Source organism: Salvelinus sp. IW2-2015, linkage group LG30 (assembly GCF_002910315.2).
Source record: "Salvelinus sp. IW2-2015 linkage group LG30, ASM291031v2, whole genome shotgun sequence".
Classification (NCBI taxonomy): domain Eukaryota; kingdom Metazoa; phylum Chordata; class Actinopteri; order Salmoniformes; family Salmonidae; genus Salvelinus; species Salvelinus sp. IW2-2015.
Genome location: NC_036869.1, coordinates 20,705,303 through 20,718,603, shown reverse-complemented (window position 1 = coordinate 20,718,603; position 13,301 = coordinate 20,705,303). Strand labels below are relative to the sequence as shown.

Here is a 13,301-nt window from a genome sequence, read left to right as displayed (position 1 = left end):
CATCGTCTCGTCACATCATCCAATCAAGTGTTATTTGATGTCATTCCAATGACCAAAAGGTATTTTCAAGCTGTTCAAATGATTTACAATGATCACTTTCTTATGTTGGCGTCTCAACTGCTCTGGCAGGGAATAAAATGGGTATTGATGGGTCATCTTTTTCCTCATATTCATTACTGTTTTAAGAGGAGCGCGTTTGGACTCAAAAGGCTGCGCGTTTAACATCAATGCCGACTGTGGGAGTGATTTCGGGGGAGCTATGGCTAACTTTCTTTCAAAACAAATGACCTCTTCATTTCAAAGCCAGTGCTAGCGCTCTCAGATGTGGCGAACTAGGACGGCTCTCGTATATGGCACATGCCAATTCTCTCCGGAGTACAAAAAACTTCACAAGTGTTCTTGTATGCCATTACGGCAATCAAGCAAGTTCAATATTGCAAACCAAAAACAGACGACTGAAACAGATTGACATCCTGTTGCAGTCRGACCCAATTTGCGCAGCCATCCACCGTGGGTCCAAAGGGAAGGAAAGCATGTACGTTCTTTGAGGGTCATTAAATAACCTAAAATGTCMCAAATTTGTCAAAAAATATGTTTAAAAACTCACACGCTTTGAATGACATAACTAAGCAGGTCCTGACAGAGCTCCTTTTTATCCTGTGATATATTATGGACACCTTCATATGGGGGATAACGTTCCTAATATTCAGAGAAGTTAATTGTAGTAAAACATTAGACAATAATTTGCTCGTTTTTCCTTACTGGTTCTTGATTGAGCTATTAGAAGGAGAGTTGGGAGTGTTTAAATAATTGGGTCCCTGGGGACTAAACTATGGAATTATTATCCATATCAACCTCAAAGTCTAGTGGATCCATTCACAAAGGAAAGACCGAGGGAGGCCATGATTACTGCTAAATACCACAAGCTACGACTGAGAGAACAAGGGCCCCAAGTACTCTGAAAGCTATAGTGATAGACTGAGAGAACAAGGGCCCCAAGCACTCTGAATGCTATAGTGATAGACTGAGAGAACAAGGGCCCCAAGCACTCTGAATGCTATAGTGATAGACTGAGAGAACAAGGTCCCCAAGCACTCTGAAAGCTATAGTGATAGGATTGTATGGTTAGGCCTATAGGCTACTTCCAGCATTTTAGCAGAGATTAGTATATATATATATATATATATATAACTTTTGCCTCTGAAAGTGCCCTTACACTAAAAAGGGGTCCCCTAAGTGGAAGAAATATTGTGCAGAAATTATATTGTTAGCTTAACTAAGGATTGTGTGGTTTCAAGAGTTAAGAAATTGATTGAATTTCCATTTGTACTGTATAGCAATAATTCATATGCAGTTCAAGAAGAAATATCCAAAACTCTGTAATGTTCCTTAGTGGTTTCTTGAGACACACCATCTCAATAAACCGCTGGTGAGCATTAGAGTTGTGGATATTTCTTCCTTCAAGTAATGTYCCATCCAAATGGAGTGAGATGATTCATGAAGCAACTTCATCACTCTAGATACTGATCTCCGCCTTGATCAGGAGATTGGATCTCTCACAATAATAATGTGGACCAATAATGTGGAACAATAATGTGTCCTGAGGAAAAAGTTGGCAAAACATTGGCAAGCCATAAGGAAAGGAATTGCCTAAGCTTTTTCTATAGAATGTTGAAATGTCTTGAGGGCTTAAAACTCCTTCAATTTGTTGACACAAGGCCCCTCTTGGTGCTTTCGAGAGCTCCATAGTTTCTAGGGCTGGGAATTGCCAGGRACCTCACAATACGATATTAGCACGATACTTAGGTGCCGATACGATATGTATTGCAATTCTCACGATTCTATATGTATTGCGATGCGATACTGCGATTGTATTGCGATTTGATGTTMCAAACATATTGCTCACTATATGTCTGTTGCAGAGGGACAAGAGAGAGCCATGAGAAAACAGAAAATGAGTTGGAAATAAAAAGTGCTGAAAACATGTCGCAATATGTAACTGTATCGATCCCCCCATCACTAATATTTTCCCATAGAACAGCAGCACAATACCAATCAAGTTGAGCATCTCTGTGGTGTGCGTTTAACATATAACGTTTTGCGGGGGTTAACCTAAGCTTCAAAAGCACAGTGTGTGTCTCCAACTAAGCCTGCAAATGACACATTAGGGATTTTAGATATCCTTTGGCAAAGTGTTCCCTTTCGGTCTAGGCAAAGTTTTCCCTTTCGGTCTAGACAAAGTGAATTTCCATATTGCCTTTTGTGCTGCTCTGTTTACAATTAGAGAGAAAAGCCTCTGTTGGAGAAAGGCTGTGGCTGTCTGAACCTGGGGTTCTTTGTCGCCCACTACAGATTCCCTTGGTGACTCGAAGTGTGGCCTGACACTGAATCCAGCCAGTGAAAATGGAGCCGGTGGCAGCAAATAGCCATGTTAGTGGACCCAGGAAACTCTAGCCAGGTCCTGTCTCCCTCAAAGAGCAGTCCCGGGGTGAGAACACAGCTGTTGGTCCAAGGGGGGCAGAGAGAGAACCCCATCTCTAGCCAACAGAAAGCATACGGTCTGCATACTATTCTGCAGAACTGCCTGGACTTCTCAACTGATTTGACAAAATACTACTTTACATAAATACATCCTGTATAAATTATTGCTCCAATGATTTGATTCTAAGAGGTGCAGGGATGTCACAATTTTGGTCTTCACCGAAAGGAGGGCCACACTGAAAATGGGTTATATTGCCTCGCTGTCACAATCTGCCCAAAAGCATTTCTGTATCCGTCGTTTTTCTATGCTCTCCWACTGTCTAGCTGTTTATTAGTGGGCTTGATGTTGTGGTGAAGAGAATGTATATTACCGCAGGGGTTGCTATTAAGCTCTCAAAGGCACTTGCCCATTGGGCAAGTACAGTTAATGTTTTACTTTCCCAAAAGTCGTGGTCACTTCCCCCAAAAATGTAAATGGTCTGTTACATGGACATTGGTTAAAATGGCAAGGACCTTTCATTTTAACATTGTTTGAATGCGCCAGCACACTTACCACAACATTCAATCCCATTTTTTAAATAACTTGCATGCTAATTCTGTAAGGAAGTTCCATTACTTAGACAGACTTCTGTTGAAAAGGGTTAAAGTTATACAGTACCAGTCAAAAGTTTGGACACACCTACTCATTCAAGGGTTTTTCTTTATTTTTACTATTTTCTACATTGTAGAATAATAGTGAAGACATCAAAACTATGAAATAACACATATTGAATCATGTAGTAACCAAAAAATTGTTAAACTAATAAAATCAAAATATATTTATATTTGAGATTATTCAAAGTAGCCACTCTTTGCCTTGATGACAGCTTTGCACACTCTTGGCATTATCTCAACAAGCTTCATGAGGTAGTCACCTGGAATGCAATTCAATTAACATGGGTGCCTTGTTAAAAGTGAATTTGTGGAATTTCTTTCCTTCTTAATGCGTTTGAGACAATCAGTTGTGTTGTGACAAGGTAGGAGTGGTATACAGAAGATGGCCCTATTTGGTAAAAGACCAAGTCCATATTATGTCAAGAACAGCTCAAATAAGCAAAGGGAAACAACAGTCCATCATTACTTTAATACATGAAGGTCAGTCAGTCTGAAAAATGTCAAGAACTTTGACGGTTTCTTCAAGTGCAGTCGCAAAAGACATCAAGCGCTATGATGAAACTGGCTCTCATGACGACCGCCACAGGAAATTAAGACCCCCAGAGTTACCTCTGCTGCAGAGGATAAGTTCATTAGAGTTACCAGCCTCAGAAATTGCAGCCAAGGTAAATGCTTCAAAGAGTTCAAGTAACAGACACATCATCTTAACATCAACTGTTCAGGAGACTGCGTGAATCAGGCCTTCATGGTCGAGTTGCCACAAAGAAACCACTACTAAGTATCCCCCTTTCCCAATCCCTTGCTAAAGGAAACCATCCTGTAGCACAAACTCCAAAAAGTTCTGGGACACTAAGTCCATGGAGAATAAGAGCACCTCCTCCCAGCTGCYCACCGCACTGAGGCTAAGAAACACTGTCACCACCGATAAATCTACGACAATCGAGAATTTTAATAAGCATTTTTCTACGGATGGCCATGCTTTCCACCTGGCTACCCCTACCCCGGTCAACAGCTCTGCACCCCCCACAGCAACTTGCCCAAGCTTCCCCCATTTCTCCTTCACCCATATCCAGATAGCTGATGTTCTAAAAGAGCTGCAAAATCTGGACCCCTACAAATCAGCTGGGCTAGACAGACAATCTGGACACTCTCTTTCTAAAATTATCCGCCGCAATTGTTGCAACCCCTATTACTAGCCTGTTCAACCTCTCTTTCGTATTGTCTGAGATCCCTAAAGATTGGAAAGCTGCCGCGGTCATCCCTCTCATCAATGTGGGAGACACTCCAGACCCAAACTGTTACAGACCTATATCTATCCTACCCTGCCTTTCTACGGTCTTCGAAAGCCAAGTTAACAAACAGATCCCCGACCATTTTGAATCCCACCGTACCTTCTCCGCTATGCAATCTGGTTTCCGAGCTGGTCATGGGTGCACCTCAGCCACGCTCAAGGTCCTAAACGATATCATAACCGCCATCGATAAGAGACATTACTGTGCAGCCGTCTTCATCAACCTGGCCAAGGCTTTCGACTCTGTCAATCACCGCATTCTTATCGGCAGACTCAACAGCCTTGGTATCTCAAATGACTGCCTCGCCTGGTTCACCAACTACTTCTCAGATAGAGTTCAGTGTGGCAAWTCGGAGGGCCTGTTGTCCGGACCTGTGGCAGTCTATGGGGGTGCCACAGGGTTCAATTCTCGGACCGACTCCTTTCTCTCTATACATCAATGATGTCGCTCTTGCTGCTGGTGATTCTCTGATCCACCTCTACGCAGACGACACCATTCTGTATACGTCTGGCCCTTCTTTGGACACTGTGTTAACAAACCTCCAAACGAGCTTCTTCCGTGGCCTCCAACTGCTCTTAAATGCAAGTAAAACTAAATGCATGCTCTTCAACCGATCGCTGCCCGCACCCGCCACCTAGCTTCACTACTCTGGACGGTTCTTACTTAGAATWTGTCGGCAACTACAAATACCTAGGTGTCTGGTTAGACTGTAAACTCTCCTTCCAGACTCAAATTAAGCATCTCCAATCCAAAATTAAATCTCAGCTTCCTATTTCGCTAAACAAAGCATCCTTCACTCATGCTGTCAAACATACCCTCGTAAAACTGACTATCCTACCGATCCTTGACTTCGGCGATGTAATTTACAAAATAGCCTCCAACACTCTACTCAGCAAATTGGATGTAGTCTATCACAGTGCCATCCGTTTTGTCACCAAAGCCCCATATACTACCCCCACTGCGACCTATATGCTCTTGTTGGCTGGCCCTCACTTCATGTTCGTCGCCAAACCCACTGGCTCCAGGTCATCTATAAATCTTTGCTAGGTAAAGCTCCGCCTTATCTCAGCTCACTCGTCACCATAGCAGCACCCACCCGTAGCACGCATTCCAGCAGGTATATTTCACAGGTCATCCGCAAAGCCAACTCCTGCTTTGGCTGCCTTTCCTTCCAGTTCTCTGCTGCCGATGACTGGAACGAATTGCAAAAATCACTACAGCTGGAGTCTTATATCTCCCTCACTAACTTTTAGCATCAGCTGTCAGAGCAGCTTACCGATCATTGCACCTGTACACAGCCCATCTGTAAATAGCCCACCCAACTACCTCATCTCCATATTGTTATTTATTTCATTGCTCCTTTGCACCCCAGTATCTCTACTTGCACATTCATCTTCTGCACATCTATCACTCCAGTGTTTAATTGCTAAACTGTAAATATTTTGCCACTATGGCCTATTTATTGCCTTACCTCTCTGATCTTACTACATTTGCACACACTGTATATAGATTTTTCTATTGTGTTATTGACTGTATGTTTGTTTATCCCATGTGTAACTGTGTTGTTTGTGTCCCACTGCTTTGCTTTATCTTGGCCAGGTTACAGTTGTAAATGAGAACTTGTTCTCAACTGGCCAACCTGGTTAAATAAAGGTGAAATAAATTAACATTTTAAAAAGAGATTGCTCGTGTTTCTTGGCCCAAGCAATGTACATTAGACCGGTGGAAATCTGTCTTTTGGTCTGATGAGTCCAAATTTGAGATTTTTGGTTCCAACCGCTGTGTCTTTGTGAGACGCAGAGTAGGTGAACGGATGATCTCCGCATGTGTAGTTCCCACTGTGAAGCATGGAGGAGGTGTGATGGTGCTTTGCTCGTGAAACTGTCTGTGATTTATTTAGAATTCAAGGCACACATAACCAGCATGGCTACCACAGCTTTATGCAGTGATACGCCATCCCATCTGGTTTGCGCTTAGTGGTACTATCATTTGTTTTTCAACAGGACAATAACCCAACACATCTCCAGCCTGTGTAATGACTATTTGACCAAGAAGGAGAGTGAAGAAGTGCTGCATCAGATGACCTGACCTCCACAATCACCCGACCTCAACCCAATTGAGATGTTTTGGGATGAGTTGGACCGCTGAGTGAAGGAAAAGCAGCCAACAAGTGCTCAGCATATGTGGGAATTACTCCGTCAAGACTTTTGGAAAAGCCTTCTAGGTGAAGCTGGTTGAGAGAATGCCAAGAGTGTTCAAAGATATCATCAGCGCAAGGGTGGCTACTTTGAAGAATCTAAAATCTATTTTGATTTGTTTAACACTTTTTTGGTTACTACRTGATTCCATATGTGTTATTTCATAGTTGTGATGTCTTCACTATTAGACTACAATGTAGAAAATAGTATCAATAAATAAAATCTCTTGAATGAGTAGGTGTTTCCAAACTTTTGACTTGTACTGCATACTGAACAAAAATGTAACGACAATGGGCCTCAGGATCTCGGCAAGGAATCTTTGTGCATTCAAATTGCCATAGATAAAATTAAATTGTGCTCGTTATCTCTTCGTTATGCCTGCCCATACCATAACCCCACCATGTTCACAACATTGACATCAGCAAACCGCCGGTGCCAAATTCTCTAAAATGACATTGGAGGCGGCTTTTGGTAGAGAAATTAACATTCAATTATCTGGCAACAGCTCTGGTGGACATTCTTGCAGTCAGCATGCCAATTGCACACTTCCTCAAAACTTGAGACATCTGTGGTATTGTGTTGTGTGTCAATACTGTATATTTTAGAGTGGCCATTTATTGTCCCCAGCACAAGGTGCACCTCTGTAATGATCATGCTGTTTAATCAGCTTATTGATATGCCACATCTGTCAGGTGGATGGATTATCTTGGCAAAGGAGAAATGCTCACTAACCAGGATGTAATCAAATGTGTGCACAAAATCTGAGAGAAATAGGCTTTTTGTGTGAATGGAACATTTCTGGGATCATTTATTTCAGCTCATGAAAATGGGACAAACACTTTACAGGTTGTGTTTATATTTTTGTTCAGTGTATATGATGGTGAGTATAGACAGTATATGACTAGAAAAGGTTTGTACAGCAGTAGTTATATAGGATTATGCGTGACTAGAATACAGTCGTGGCCAAAAGTTTTGAGAATGACACAAATATACATTTTCACAATTCATCAAAGTCTGCTGCCTCTGTATCTTTAGATACTTTTATCAGATGTTACTATGGAATACTGAAGTATAATTACAAGCATTTCATAAGTGTCAAAGGATTTTATTGACAGCATGAAGTTGATGCAAAGAGGCAATATTTGCAGTGTTGACCCTTCTTTTTCAGGACCTCTGCAATCCACCCTGGCATGCTGTCAATTAACTTCTGGGCCACATCCTGACTGATGGCAGCCCATTCTTGCATAATCAATGCTTGGAGTTTGTCAGAATTTGCRGGTTTTTGTTTGTCCACCCACCTCTTGAGGATTGACCACAAGTTCTCAATGGGATTAAGGTCTGGGGAGTTTCCTGGCCATGGGCCCAAAATATCGATGTTTTGTTCCCCGAGCCACTTAGTTAGAACTTTAGCCTTATGGCAAGGTGCTCCATCATGCTGGAAAAGGCATTGTTCGTCACCAAACTGTTCCTGGATGGTTGGGAGAAGTTGCTCTCGGAGGATGTGTTGGTACCACTCTTTCTTCATGGCTGTGTTCTTAGGCAGAATTGTGAGGGAGCCCACTCCCTTGGCTGAGAAGCAACCCCACAAATGAATGGTCTCAGGATGCTTTACTGTTGGCATGACACAGGACTGATGGTAGCGCTCACCATGTCTTCTTCGGACAAGCTTTTTTCCGGATGCCCCAAACAATCGGAAAGGGGATTCATCAGAGAAAATGACTTTACTCCAGTYCTCAGCAGTCCAATCCCTGTACCTTTTGCAGAATATCAGTCTGTCCCTGATGTTTTTCCTGGAGAGAAGTGGCTTCTTTGCTGCCCTTCTTGACACCAGGCCATCCTCCAAAAGTCTTCGCCTCACTGTGCGTGCAGATGCACTCACACCTGCCTGCTGCTATTCCTGAGCAAGCTCTGTACTGGTGGTGCCCCGATCCCGCAGCTGAATCAACTTTAGGAGATGGTCCTGGCGCTTGCTAGACTTTCTTGGCGCCCTGAAGCCTTCTTCACAACAATTGAACCGCTCTCCTTGAAGTTCTTGATGATCCGATAAATGGTTGATTTGGTCCAATCTTACTGGCAGCAATATCCTTGCTTGTGAAGCCCTTTTTGTGCAAARCAATGAKGACRGCACGTGTTTCCTTGCAGGTAACCATGATTGACAGAGGAAGAACAATGATTCCAAGCACCATCCTCCTTTTGAAGCTTCCAGTCTGTTATTCGAACTCAATCAGCATGACAGTGTGATCTCCAGCCTTGTCCTCGTCAACACTCACACCTGTGTTAACGAGAGAATCACTGACATGATGTCAGCTGGTCCTTTTGTGGCAGGGCTGAAATGCAGTGGAAATGTTTTTTGGGGATTCAGTTMATTTGCATGGCAAAGAGGGACTTTGCAATGAATTGCAATTAATCTGATCACTCTTCATAACATTCTGGAGTATATGCAAATTGCCATCATACAAACTGAGGCAGCAGACTTTGTGAATATAAATATTTGTGTCATTCTCAAAACTTTTGGTCACGACTGTACAATATATACATATGAAGTGTGTAAAACGGTATGAACAGTTCATTCGGAAAGTATTCAGACCCCTGGACTTTTTCACGATTTTGTTACATTACAGCCTTATTCTAAAATGGACTTAATAGTTTCTTCCCCTCACCAATCTACACACAATACCCCATAATGACAAAGCAAAAACAGATTTTTTAAATGTTTTGCAAAAAAAAGAGAAATCACATTTACATAAGTATTCAGACCCTTTACACGGAATCCAAACCGGATTCGGCGCACGTGCGCTATCGTGCATACATTTATTTTGTCCCCCTACACCAAACGCGATCACCACACGCAGGTTAAAATATCAAACCAAACTCTGAATCAATGACATTCATTTGGGGACAGGTCGAAAAGCATTAAACATGTATTGCAATTTAGCTAGTTAGCTTGCCGTTTCTAGCTAATTTGTCCTATTTTTAGCTAGCTTGCTGTTGCTAGCTAATTTGTCCTGGGATATAAACTTTGAGTTGTTATTTTACCTGAAATGCACAAGGTCCTCTACACCGACAATTAATCCACACATAAAACGGCCAACCGAATCGTTTCTAGTCATCTCTCCTCCTTCCAGGCTTTTTCATCTTTGAACTTATATGGTTATTGGCATCTACACTTTCATAGTATTACCACGACAACCGGCAAAACATTTCGTCTTTCAATCACCCACATGGGTATAACCAATGAGGAGATGGCACGTGGGTACCCGCTTCTATAAACCAATGAGGAGATGGGAGAGGCAGGACTTGCAGCGCGATCTGCGTCAGAAATAGAAAGGAGTTCTATTTTAGCCCTTGGCAACGCAGACACTCGTTGGCACGCGTGAGCAGTGTGGGTGCAATAATTGAATAACATGGATTTCTAMATTTATTTTGCGATGCTCGCGCACGCGACGTTTCCGGTCTAGTCAGCATGTTACTCAGTACTTTGTTGAAGCAGCGATTACAGCCTTGAGTCTTCTTGGGTATGACRCTACAAGCTTGGCACACCTGTATTTGGGGAATTTCTCCCATTCTCCTCTGCAGTCTGCAGACCTTCTCAAGTTCGGTCAGGTTGGATGGGGAGCGTTGCTGCATAGCTATTTTCAGGTCTCTCCAGAGATGTTTGATCGGGTTCAAGTCCAGGCTCTGGCTGGGCCACTCAAGGACATTCAAAGACTTGTCCCGAAGCCACTCCTGCATTGTCTTGACTGTGTACTTAGGGTCGTTGTCCTGTTGGAAGGTGAACCTTCGCCCCAGTCTGATGTCTTGAGCGCTCTGGAGCAGGTTTTTCAACAATTCATCTTTCTGTACTTTGCTCCGTTCATCTTTCCCTTGATCCTGACTAGTCTCCCAGTCCCTGCCACTGAAAAAACATCCCCAAGCATGATGCTGCTACCACCCTGCTTCACTGTAGGGACGGTGCCAGGTTTCTTCCAGATGTGACGCTTGGCATTCATGCCAAAGAGTTCAATCTTGGTTTTCATCAGACCAAAGAATCTTGTTTCTCATGGTCAGTCCTTTAGGTGCCTTTTGGCAAACTCTAAGCGGGCTGGTCGTGCGTTTTACTGAGCAGTGGCTTCCGTCTGGCCACTCTACCATTAAGGCCCGATTGGTGGAGTCTGCAGAGGTGGTTGTCCCTCCTGGAAGGTCCTCTCCACAGAGGAACGCTGGAGCTGTCAGAGTGCATCGGGTTCTTGGTCAAGGCCCTTCTCCCCCAATTGCTCAGTTTTACTGGGCGGGCAGCTTTAGGAAGAGTCTAGGTGGATCCACACTTCTTCCATTTAAGATGGATGAAGGCYACTGTGTTCGTCGGGACCTTCAATGGTGCTGAAATGTTTTGTTACCCTTACCCAGATCTGTGCCTCGACAGAATCCTGTCTTGGAGCTCTATGGACAATTCCTTCGACCTCATGGTTTTTGCTCTGACATGCACTTTCAACTGTGGGACCTTATATAGACAAGCGTGTGCCTTTTCAAATCATGTCCAATCAATTGAATTTACCACATGTGGACTCCAAGTTGTAGAAACATCTCAAGGATGATCAATGGAAACAGCTACATTTCAAGTCTCATAGCAAAGGGTCTGAATACTTATATAAATAAGGTATCGGTTTTAWTTTTTTTAAATAAATTTGCAAAACCTGTTTTCGCTTTGTCATTATGGGGTATGGTGTGTAGATTGAGGAAAATGTTTTATTTAATACATTTTAGAATAAGGCTGTAACGTAACAAAATGTGGAAAAAGGGGTATGAAAAGTTTCCGAATACGCTGTAAACATTATTAAAGTGACCAGTGCTCATGGGGCAGCAGTCTCTAAGGTGCATATTTGTTTCATTACATTGAAAACAGTCTACGGAGAAGGAGAGACTGCAATCCACACTTAGTTTTCCCTGGCCTGTTAGGGTTGCACAATTCCTCCAACAAGGCTTTCTGAAAAACCTGGGAACATTGGGAAAGTATCCACAATCCACAACGAGATCCACAATATAAAACGTAGGCCTACCTGAGACGTTGATTGAGGTGCCGGCGTCGAGGACGCCGCTGTTCGGCCGGACGCAGTAACGGCGCGGGGCCGTCGTCTTGACTTTGAAGCACACATTCCTGTCTGTGGGGTTGGCGAGCTTTAGGGTGGTGTTGACCACATCCGAGAAGGGACCTGTGGAGGGAGAACAAGGTCCCAAAACGGAAAAGGGTTAGAGAAGCTGGAGCCTCCATCTTTTTATTATTATTCGTTTTTTAATCAAACCTAAATATATACTGGGATTTAGACCGACAATAGGCGACTTCACAGACAACAGGCTTTACAGAAGTGGGCCTAAAGGGACAATCTGCAGTTGCTACATAAATGTTTGGACTTAAATTAATGATGTACCCATTGATTCTTGAAGAAAATAACATATTATTTAAGGCCTCATGAGCGTAGATCAACTGTCATCAGAACCCWAAATATTAGCTGTTTACCAGTGGAAGGGATGAACTTTGTTATTGTTTCAATTGCCGATTCAATAATGACATCATTGTCCACAGTTGGCCAACTTCCTGATTAAAGAAATGAACAACAACACAATACAAATCTGGATTTTCCCAAAGGGGGCATGCGTCACAACTCCTTGCTTTGAGACAATGAGGAACAATGACGGGCTCAGCGACAAATCAGTTCGTCTACTAAAACCTATGCTGAGAAACACGCCAGGCAGGTTACAGACACCTGTGGTTCCAATCACATAATGGCTATCACATTCTATAGGCACCTGGACACATATCACCCTGGGTTCCAATCACAAGGCTATCACATTCTATATCACCTGGGGTTCAATCACAAGGCTATCACTTCTATATACCTGGGGTTCCATAATCACAAGGCTATCACATTCTATATCACCTGGGTTCCAATCACAACCGCGCGCTATCACATTCTATTATCACCTGGGTTCCAATCCACAAGGCTACACATTCTATTCACTGGGGTTCCAATCACAAGGCTATCACATTCTATATCACCTGGGGTTCCAATCACAAGCTATCACATTCTATATCACTGGGGTTCCAATCACAAGGCTATCACATTCTATAATCCACCTGGGGTTCCAATCACAAAGGCTCACATCTACATATCACCTGGGGTTCCAATCACAGGCTATCACACTTCTATATCACTGGGGTTTCAAAATCACAAGGCTATCACATTCTATAACACTGGGATTGATGCGAAGCACGGATAACTGCTGACAGAAAGAGAGTGCACGAAATTGCCACAAGCAGACAGACTAATGCATGTGAAAGCTGTGCAAACCGTAGAGAAAACATGGTGAGCTAATCAAATGAATGTTACTGACTCAGCACATCAAAAGGCATAAAAGCGGAGGTCCGTCACGTGCCGGATCGCCATTTCAGAATGAGGAAAAGGTTTGAAGCGAGGGAAGTTACAACATAGAGGAACACATTCTAAGGACAACAAGTCTGAATACTAATCCAAGGTTAGGAGGCCTACTTTTGAGCTATAGGGGGCCTATGCTTTTGAGTGGGGACATCTATGAACTGTATTAGCTAATGACCCACATCCAGACGTGTAGGCCTAGTCACTGAAAGGGCAGTAGGCCTAATTGATACCATCAGATTATTATCTGGAGCACGGCTTCATCM

General features: G+C 43.1%; 1 pseudogene; it reads right to left on the bottom strand.

Annotated features, from left to right (window-relative positions):
• LOC111955391 (vesicle-associated membrane protein-associated protein B/C-like) overlaps positions 1–13,301 on the bottom strand; it is a 34,121-nt pseudogene that overhangs the window by 10,018 nt on the left and 10,802 nt on the right.